The sequence below is a fragment of the Geotrypetes seraphini genome, chromosome 2 (genome assembly GCF_902459505.1).
Source record: "Geotrypetes seraphini chromosome 2, aGeoSer1.1, whole genome shotgun sequence".
Taxonomy (NCBI): domain Eukaryota; kingdom Metazoa; phylum Chordata; class Amphibia; order Gymnophiona; family Dermophiidae; genus Geotrypetes; species Geotrypetes seraphini.
The window spans coordinates 103,781,522-103,790,486 of record NC_047085.1 but is presented as its reverse complement, the minus strand read 5'-3'; positions in this window follow the sequence as shown (position 1 = coordinate 103,790,486).

The window sequence follows — 8,965 nt, the reverse complement described above, 5'->3', positions numbered from 1 at the left end:
TCATAGTAGCCTTGCTCAATATTATACTCTGGGCCTTCCTACTTCAACAACGACAGGACCATCTGTTTTCAACTTTCTAGTCAACTCTTTCATCTTCTATTTCAGCTAGATAACTGATGGGATTCTTGGATCACATGGCGTCTTCAGTCCATATTACTTTTTCACGAGACTTCATTTTTGAACTGCCCAGTATTCTCTGCCATCTACATGGTCTCCAGTTTTCAGTCCATTTTCACAGCCACTTTCTTTGCTGTGTTACTCTTTTCAGTGGGGGTTGACTTTGTCCAATCTTTTTCAACAGCTGCTGCTTCAGATGCTTCCAGATTAGCCAATTCTGACCACATATTCCTCCAAGTATTCTTGTGAACTTAACCTGGACGGTATTAACATACAAGCCTGTTCTGACAAGAACAGACAATTATATACATATGTTGAGACTTAAGCGAGTTGGAGTACTCTCAAGTTGTTTCATCTCGGCATATTTAATCAACTCCTCTTACTATGCATGAGCAATCAACTTGCGTTCTACTGCATAATCAAGCATGATAATATCAGTTTTTCTATTTTTATGTCAGAAGGCCAAGAGGATTTGGAACTACTCAATTGCTTGAAACATATTTCTAAACCTTGTCTTTGTTCCAAAAAGCAACAAATACTCTTGCCGGCAACCTCAGCTGATTTCTTCAGCAACACAAGTGGACACTCACCTTCTTGGTTTTGTGCCCTATTTTCTCTCTTTTTGAGACTCCTCAGATAGTCCTATCCTGTTTCAGACACTGTGTTAAGGATCCAATATCCTTCTAGATCTTGCCATCTCTTCTCATGCAGAGACAAAGTTTTTTACATCCCATTCTACAATTGTCTCATCTGACACTTCTATGTTTATTTTGCTGTTCCAGTTCTGACTATTCATCTTCTAGTTGACATTTTATGATAGCACTTGTCAACATCAGACCATTTCTCAAACCTCCTCTACTGGTTTGGAATCTTAGTGTGGTTTTCTCCAGTCTGCTATAGCCTTCATTTCAACCAATGGCCTATGCTCTTCTTAACTTCCTCACATAGGAAGTACAATTTTCTTTTTATCTCCACCACTTCTAACTTACCTCTGTGTGAGTTTCACACCCTGGTGTCAGACTCACCTTTTTCGGGTTTTTACCTTGATAAGGTGTTTCTCTGCAGTTTTCCAAAGGTAGTCTTGGATTTTCGTTTCCATCAATTCATTATGTCACCAGTTTTCTTTCTGAAACCTATTTCTCATTCTGCCAAGACAGTTCTTCATACCTTATACTGTAAACAAGCCTTAGCTTATTACTTTCAAAGGTCTGTCTTATAAAGAATCGCTTCAACTGCTAACCTCTTTTTATACTAACAAATTAAGCTGGTCTGCCACCAAAATAACTATTTCCACATGGCTTGAGGCCTGTATTTTTTTTTGCTATGCTCAGGATGGGCTGCAATTTGGAGATCTTATACCAACTCATGGGATCATGGCTATGCAGCTTACGTTGCTGATATCTGCAAAGCAGCTACTTGGTCCTTAGTTTACAAGTTCATCTCTCTATTCTCTGGAATTCTTTCCAGATGCTTTGGTTACTTGGACCAAATCAGTATTTTAATTTTTATACTCTTCTCTGGCCAACTCTTCCTGCGTCCCATTACAGTTATCTAGGGTGTCCCATATGTGAGAATATGCTGCCTGCTTGTCCTAGGATAAAGCACAGTTACTTACCATAACAGGTGTTATCTGGGACAGCAGGCAGTTATTCTCACATCCCACTCACCTTGCCTGGTTGGCTTCTTAGTAGAGAATGACACGGTGGATGTTACTTGTGGCTAACCACGAGTAGCTGTGGCTCACCCACCGTCCTGTGGACAAGTGAATGGCCTTGTCCCTGCAGTTAAGGGAGGGAACGTGCGTGGTCACAGATCGCGTGTGGCCCTCCTTCCTACCTACCCACCTGAATCTATCTATCTCCCTCCCTCCCCCTTACCTTCATGGTTTGTTTTAAGGTTTCAGACTTGTTGAAAGCCACCGGAGTGTTTGTGCAGTCGCGTGCGTGTGTGGGCAGAAGCTTCTTCTCTGATGCAACTTCCGAGAAGGTAAGGGGGAGGAAGATGCATGGACGGTGTGAGGGGTGCTGAAGGGCGAGGGAAGGGTGGATGCTACGGGGCCAGGGCAGTGAAGGGGACGGGGCAGTGATGAGGACAGATTTTTTTCCCCTTGTCATTCTCTACTTCTTAGCTTGCTTACGGAACTGAGGGGCTCAAGCTGACGTCAGGCGGGAAAGCACTTGCACAGGTGTGGTGCGGGCAGTTGCAAAGTTTTTCAACTTTAAGTGACAGATCACTTGTCAAACTGTCTGTGCTGGACTCCATGGATGCCATCACCCATATGTGAGAATATCTGCCTGCTGTCCCTGGATAATACCTGTTACGGTAAGTAACTGCTTTCGCACCATATGCTGCTTGTCAATAGGACGGCTGCTGTATGTACTCGGCTTCTTTATTCAGCTCCGGGTATAATAATGTGTTTACTTGCAGGTTACAGGGCTTACTCAGGAGAATGTTTAGTAAGATTCTGTATTGTATATAACTGATTTCTATAGAGGTAAATATTCTTGCAGTTAGTGTTTAAAAAAAAAAGCAGTGTAAGAAGAAAGTGAAATAATGATCAACTTGTTAGAATTTGTTAAAAGAAGTGAAATAATGATCATCTTGTTAGAATTTGTTCAAAGAAGAAATTATCCTTCCACAATATGTGTGCTGAAACACTAATTACTACTTTTTTTTGTTATTTATGTTGGCAATGCAGGTATTGTCATGTGTGAGCAATATTAATGTATAACTTATTTTCATGATCTAGAATATTTGTTGATTTGAAATAAATTATATTTTATTACTAATATGTCTCTGAATACTTTATAAGCACAGGCTTTACAAAGCACACTACAATAACTTCTTAAACAGTATTTTAATCCTGAATATACACATGTAGAGAGAATTCTATGGATAGGATTGCAGAACCAGTATACAGTGGGAAAGTGTGTTCCTCTGGGGGCAAAAACAGCACAATCAAAGGTTGCTTCAGGGGAGGAAGGAGCTTTGGCATAGACTGACACAATAGCAGCTTACCCAACAGTGTCCTATTTTTAAATGCTTTAATGCAGTGGTCTCAAACTCAAACCCTTTCTGGGGCCACATTTTGAATTTGTAGGTACTTTTCCTACCTTTGTTTGGTAATTTCATCAGTCTCTGACTATGCATCCAATATTTCTTCTCTTCTTTCAGCCTCCTGTATCCTTCCTTTCCTCCAAACCTCATTCCCTCTCCCAACTTTTTCTTTCTTTCTCTGTCTTTCTTTGATTCCGTGTCCCATTTTTTGCTTTGTTTCTGGCTCCTTGTCCCCCCCTTCTTTCTTTCTTTCTTCCTTCCTTCCTGCCCTCCCCACGCCACCGCCGGCGGGGAATAGGCTGCTGCCGCCATCGGGAACAGGCTGAGATCTCCCTCTTTCTCTTCTCCACGGGGCCGACCAACTCTCGCCGCCCGATGTCAATTCTAACGTCAGAAAGGACGTTCCGGGCAGCCAGGCAGCGATTGGCAAGCCAGAACGTCCTCTTGACGTCAGAATTGACGTCGGGCGGCGAGAGTTGGTCGGCCCCGAAAAGAAGCAGGGAGATCAAATAACACGGTGCCGGCCTGAGAAGGGAAGGGAAGCAGATTGGGCACCACTGCTCTAGACGAGCCGCACTCTAGGGAGAACAGTGGACCGCCTCCCCTTGGTACGCCACTGGAGTAGCAGCGTGTCTGGCCGGCTCTTCCGTGGATAGCCGGCCAGACACGCTGCTGCTCCAAAAGGAAGATAATGATCCAGTCCAGACCGCGGGCCGCAAATAAAATCTGGAGAGCTACATGCGGCCCGCATGTTTGAGACCGCTGCTTTAATGCAACCACTAGTCCTGCCCCATGGATGCACACAAATATGCTGGCAGAAAAGACCAATGGGCAATGAAAATACAGTGACATTTTCTTGCAGTGATAATTAGTAGTAGTAGTAGTAGTGGTGGTGTGCCATAAGGACCAAGCATACCTGAGTGTTAAAAATGATTGAGAAGCACTACTTACAAGATGTACTAAGCCAAATTGACAAGTTAAAGAGTGATAAATCACCTGGACTGGATGTTATACATACCAGGTTACTGAAAGAACTCAAACATGAAATTGCTTAAACTTAAAAACTTATTACAGCTTGCAGATCCTTTGCTACCAGACAGATTTAGTAGGGCATCAGGCTGCCCAGTGATACAAATTGATTTCTGAATTTTTAAATAAGAAGCCAAAAAATAGTCTTAGAGGTATTTGGAGCATCGAGATAAAACAGTATATTTCTGTGTCTCGTTGGCCACGAATTTGGACTTGGAGGTTGAAATGTACAGTGTCAGCATCTATGAGACAAACATGGTTATTTTGATTACATAAGATTTTTTGGACCCCAGTTCGATTACAAAAAATAGATAATTCTAAATCTAAGAGATGCTGGCATTGTCATATTAATATAGGGACTTTGGATCATCTGTTATATTTTTGTCCATTGATACTTAGTTTCTGGAAGTCAATTTGGGGACATATAAATCTAATTCTTGAGTCATTTATTCCCTTAACCTATGAAGCTATAATTTGTGGTACGTTAAGCCTACTTTAGATAAGTATAAAAGTCGCCTTTTCCTGATCATGACGGGAATAGATGTTCAACTGATCACACATAATTGGAAGAACCATGACAGGATTAATTACACTTTTTGGTGGGTAAATGTGTGTACCCCACATATAAGTATGAAAGAATGATGGCGGAACTTTTGGGGACTACTCAGTCCTTTAATGATGTATGGAATCCATTGACTACTTTTGTTGCATTACGGTAAGTCATGTTTCTTCCTTTTTCATTAGATTTCTTTCCACATCCAGGGAGGGAAATATACTTTGAGGAGTTAAATTATTTAATTATAATAATGAAATCATAGCATATGTTTTATTGTATTAATAATTAAGATGAGGATAGGAGTAAATGACTGTTTAATGTAATAATTGTAGTTATTGGTGCATTCTATACAGTATTTTATGATTTACCAATTATATTGCACTATCAAAGTTTGAAAATCAATAAAGATTTAAACAAACAAACATGAAATTGCTTATCCACTGTTGTTGATCTGTAACCTACTGCTAAAATTGTCCATAGTTCCTGAAGATTGGAGGGTAACCAATGTTATGCTGATTTTTTTTTTTTTTAAGGGTTCCAGGATAGACCCAGGAAATTAGATGGGTAAGCCTGACTTCAGAGCTAGGCAAAGTAGTGGAAACAATTAAAATCATGGAACATGTAGACAAGCACGATTTAATGGGACAAAGTAAGCATGGGTTCAGCTGAGGTCTTGCCTCACCAATTTGCTTAACTTCTTTGAAGATGTGAACAAACACATCGATAAAGGTGAGCCTGTTGAGTAGTGTATCTTCAGAAAGCTTTTGATAAATTTCCTCAAGGGACTCCTGAGAAAACTATGGAGGCAATGTTTAGTTATGGATTAGGAACTGGTTACTGGACAGAAAACAGGGTAGGGTTAAATGGACATTTTTCTCAATAGTGGAGTACTGGGGGCCGGTACAATATAATTTATTTATAAGTGATCTGGAAATTGGAACAAGTGAGGTGATTAAATCTGCGGATGACACTAAACTGTTCAAAGTTGTCAAAACACATGAGGACTATGAAAAATTGCAGGAAGACTGCATCCAAATGGCTGATAAAATTTAATGTGGACAAATAAAAAATGATACACATCAGGAAGAATTTACTTTTTTTCTGTCCCTTTGTCAATACCTTTGGAAGTTAATTTTGTCCCAAATTAATTCAATGTTAGAAAATCATGTTGCCCTATTCTATGATACTATTTTATTTGGAACGTCTATGAGATTCAAGTCAAATTTCAGCAAATAACAAACTTTTGTTAATACTGACAGGGGTTGCTATTTAAAATATTATTGGAAATTGGAAGGACTATACTAAACTTAATTATACCTTTTAGTGGAATTCAGTTTGTCATATTTATAAAATGGAGAGAGTGCTTGCTATACAGCAAGGAAATTATAATAGTTTCAAAAAGATTTGGGGGACATTGATTGCATATTCTAATGATTAGACACCTTGGACACCTTTTTATTACATAGGACTATATTTAATGTGGGGATGGGGAGGTATGTTATGTGATTTAATGGGTTTATTCCTGATGAATGGGATGGGTGGGGGAGGGGTCTTTTTATATGCATTTGACAATAATTGTTAGAATGTCAAGTGATTTGTGCGAATTATCTGATTGAATATTGTACACTTCTTGCAAGAGTTAAAACTGAATAAAGAATTAAAAAAAAGAATAATCCAAATCATAGTTACCTGATGCTAGGGGGTCCACTTTAGGAGTTGACCCCCCCAAAAATATCTGGGTGTCATTGTAGACACTATGCTGAATTCTGCCCAGCGTATGGCTGCGGCAAAAAAAGCAAACAGGATGCTAGGCATTATTAGGAAGGGATGATAAGACTGAGACTATTATAATGTCCATTGCTCCATGGTGCATCCTCACCTGACTCTTGCATTCAATTCTGGTCACCGTATCTCAAAAATATAGAATTAAAAAAAAGGTTCAAAGAAGAGTGACCAAAATGATAAAGGGATGTAACTCATTTCGTATGAGGAAAGGCTAAATAGATTAGGGTTCTTCAGGTCAAAGAGTGGTGTAGAACGGGTAAGAATTAATTGATTTTTCACCCTTTTCAAAAGTACAAAAACCAGGGGGATACTCAATGAAACTGCATTTGAATACTTTTAAAACATATAGGAGGAAACTTTTCTTTTTTTTTACTCAAAGAATAGTTAAGCTCTAGAACAGTGGTCTCAAAACTCACAGCTGGCAGCGGCGGCTCCTCGCATCATCCACAACAGCATTTCTCTTCCTCCTTCCCTTCCTTGTGGAGCAGTAGCATGTCTGGCTGACTCCCTTGCTGCAGTCGATCATTCCATTCAAAGCCACAGGTGGTGGCTCCTCACGCTATCCACACCTACATTGGAAGCCTCTCTGATGTCACGACATCAGAAAGGAGGCTTCTGATGCAGGCGCGGATCATGCGGGGAGCCAGCCAGACATGCTACTGCTGCACAGGGGAGGGGGAAGAGAGGTCATCAGTCACTGCTCTCTATTGCTCCTGCTGTTCCAAGCACTTGGTCTGGTGGCTGAGAGATTTCAAAAACAACACCTATGCGTAGAAAAAACCCTCCATAGAACTGCTCAAACCCAAGAGAACAGTATAGTTTAGGGGATGAAGAACTTTTGTGCATGTCCTGGGTATGAAAGTATATGATCATCTGAAACTAGCCTAACATATATACATGGGCATCATTATCTCCTCTCCCTATGCACCAACGCATCCTTCTAGCCTTCACCCTTGCCTTTTCTAAGACTGGTGGGACCTAATTTGGAATATTGTTTACAATTCTAGAATATTGTGTAGAATTCTAGAGACCACACCTTAAAAAATTATAAAAGTGATGCAGTCAGTTCAGAGATACACCCTCACCTGAATACTGCCTCCAGCACTGGTCTCCATAAATGAAGAAGGACACAGTACTACTCAAAAGGGTCCAGAAAAGAGCGACTAAAATGGTTAAAGAGCTGGAGGAGTTGCCTTACAGTGAGAGAGTAGAGAAACTGGACCTCTTCTCCCTTGAAAAGAGGGAACATGATCAAAACATTCAAGATAATGAAAAGAATAGATTTAGTAGATAAAGACAGGTTGTTCATCCTCTCCAAGGTACAGAGAATGAGAGGGCACTCTTGGGGATAGATTCCGTACAAACATAAGGAAGCTGGAACGCACGCAGATAATGCTAGTCTCAGGGCACTGGTCTTTGACCTAAGGGGTCACCGCTTGAGCGGACTGTTGGGCATGATGGACCACTGGTCTGACCCAGCATTGGCAATTCTTATGTTCTTAGAGGATGGTTACTAAAATGGTCTTCATGATAAAATATATGGGGACAGACTTAAAGACCTCAATATGGAGGAAAGGCTAGAGACATTTAAATACCTATGTGACATAAATGCATGAGATGAGTCTCAACTGAAAGGAAACTCTGGAATGAGCAGGGGCACAGGATGAAGGTACAAGGGGATAGACTTAGACAATAATTGTAATGTTAATGGGAGTGGTACTTGTACATCAACTCCCTAAAACAGGTTCAAAATGGATAACATAATAGAAATAAAACACTAAAGAATGTTGAAATAACTAAAATCTAAAAAAGAAAAATTTTAAATAGACCTTTAGTTATTTTCAAAATAATAAATAAACAATATTGCTGAAGGGTTGTCGGGTAAGATTTGCCTCTTTGCAGATACCAAAATCTGCAATAGAGTAGACACGCCAGATGGTGTGAATAACAAAGAAAGACCTAGCGAAGCTTGAAGAATGGTCTGAAATTTGGCAGTTAAAATTTAATACTAAGAAATGCAAGGTCATGCATTTGGGCTGCAAAAACCAGAGGGAACGGTACAGTTTAGGGCAGGGATCTCAAAGTTCCTCCTTGAGGGCCACAATTCAGTCGGGTTTTCAGGATTTCCCCAATGAATATGCTTTGAAAGCAGTGCATGCACATAGATCTCATGCATATTCCCGACGTAAGAGCGGAACTTGGGTGTGATTGTATGTGATGACCTTAAGGTGGCCAAACAAGTTGAAAAGGTGACGGCGAAAGCTAGAAGGATGCTAGGTTGCATAGGGAAAGGTATGGCCAGTAGGAAAAAGGAGGTATTGATGCCTCTACATATGACTCTGGTGAGACCTTATTTAGAATATTGTGTACAATTCTGGAGGCCGCACCTTCAAAAAGATATAAAAAGAATGGAGTTGGTCC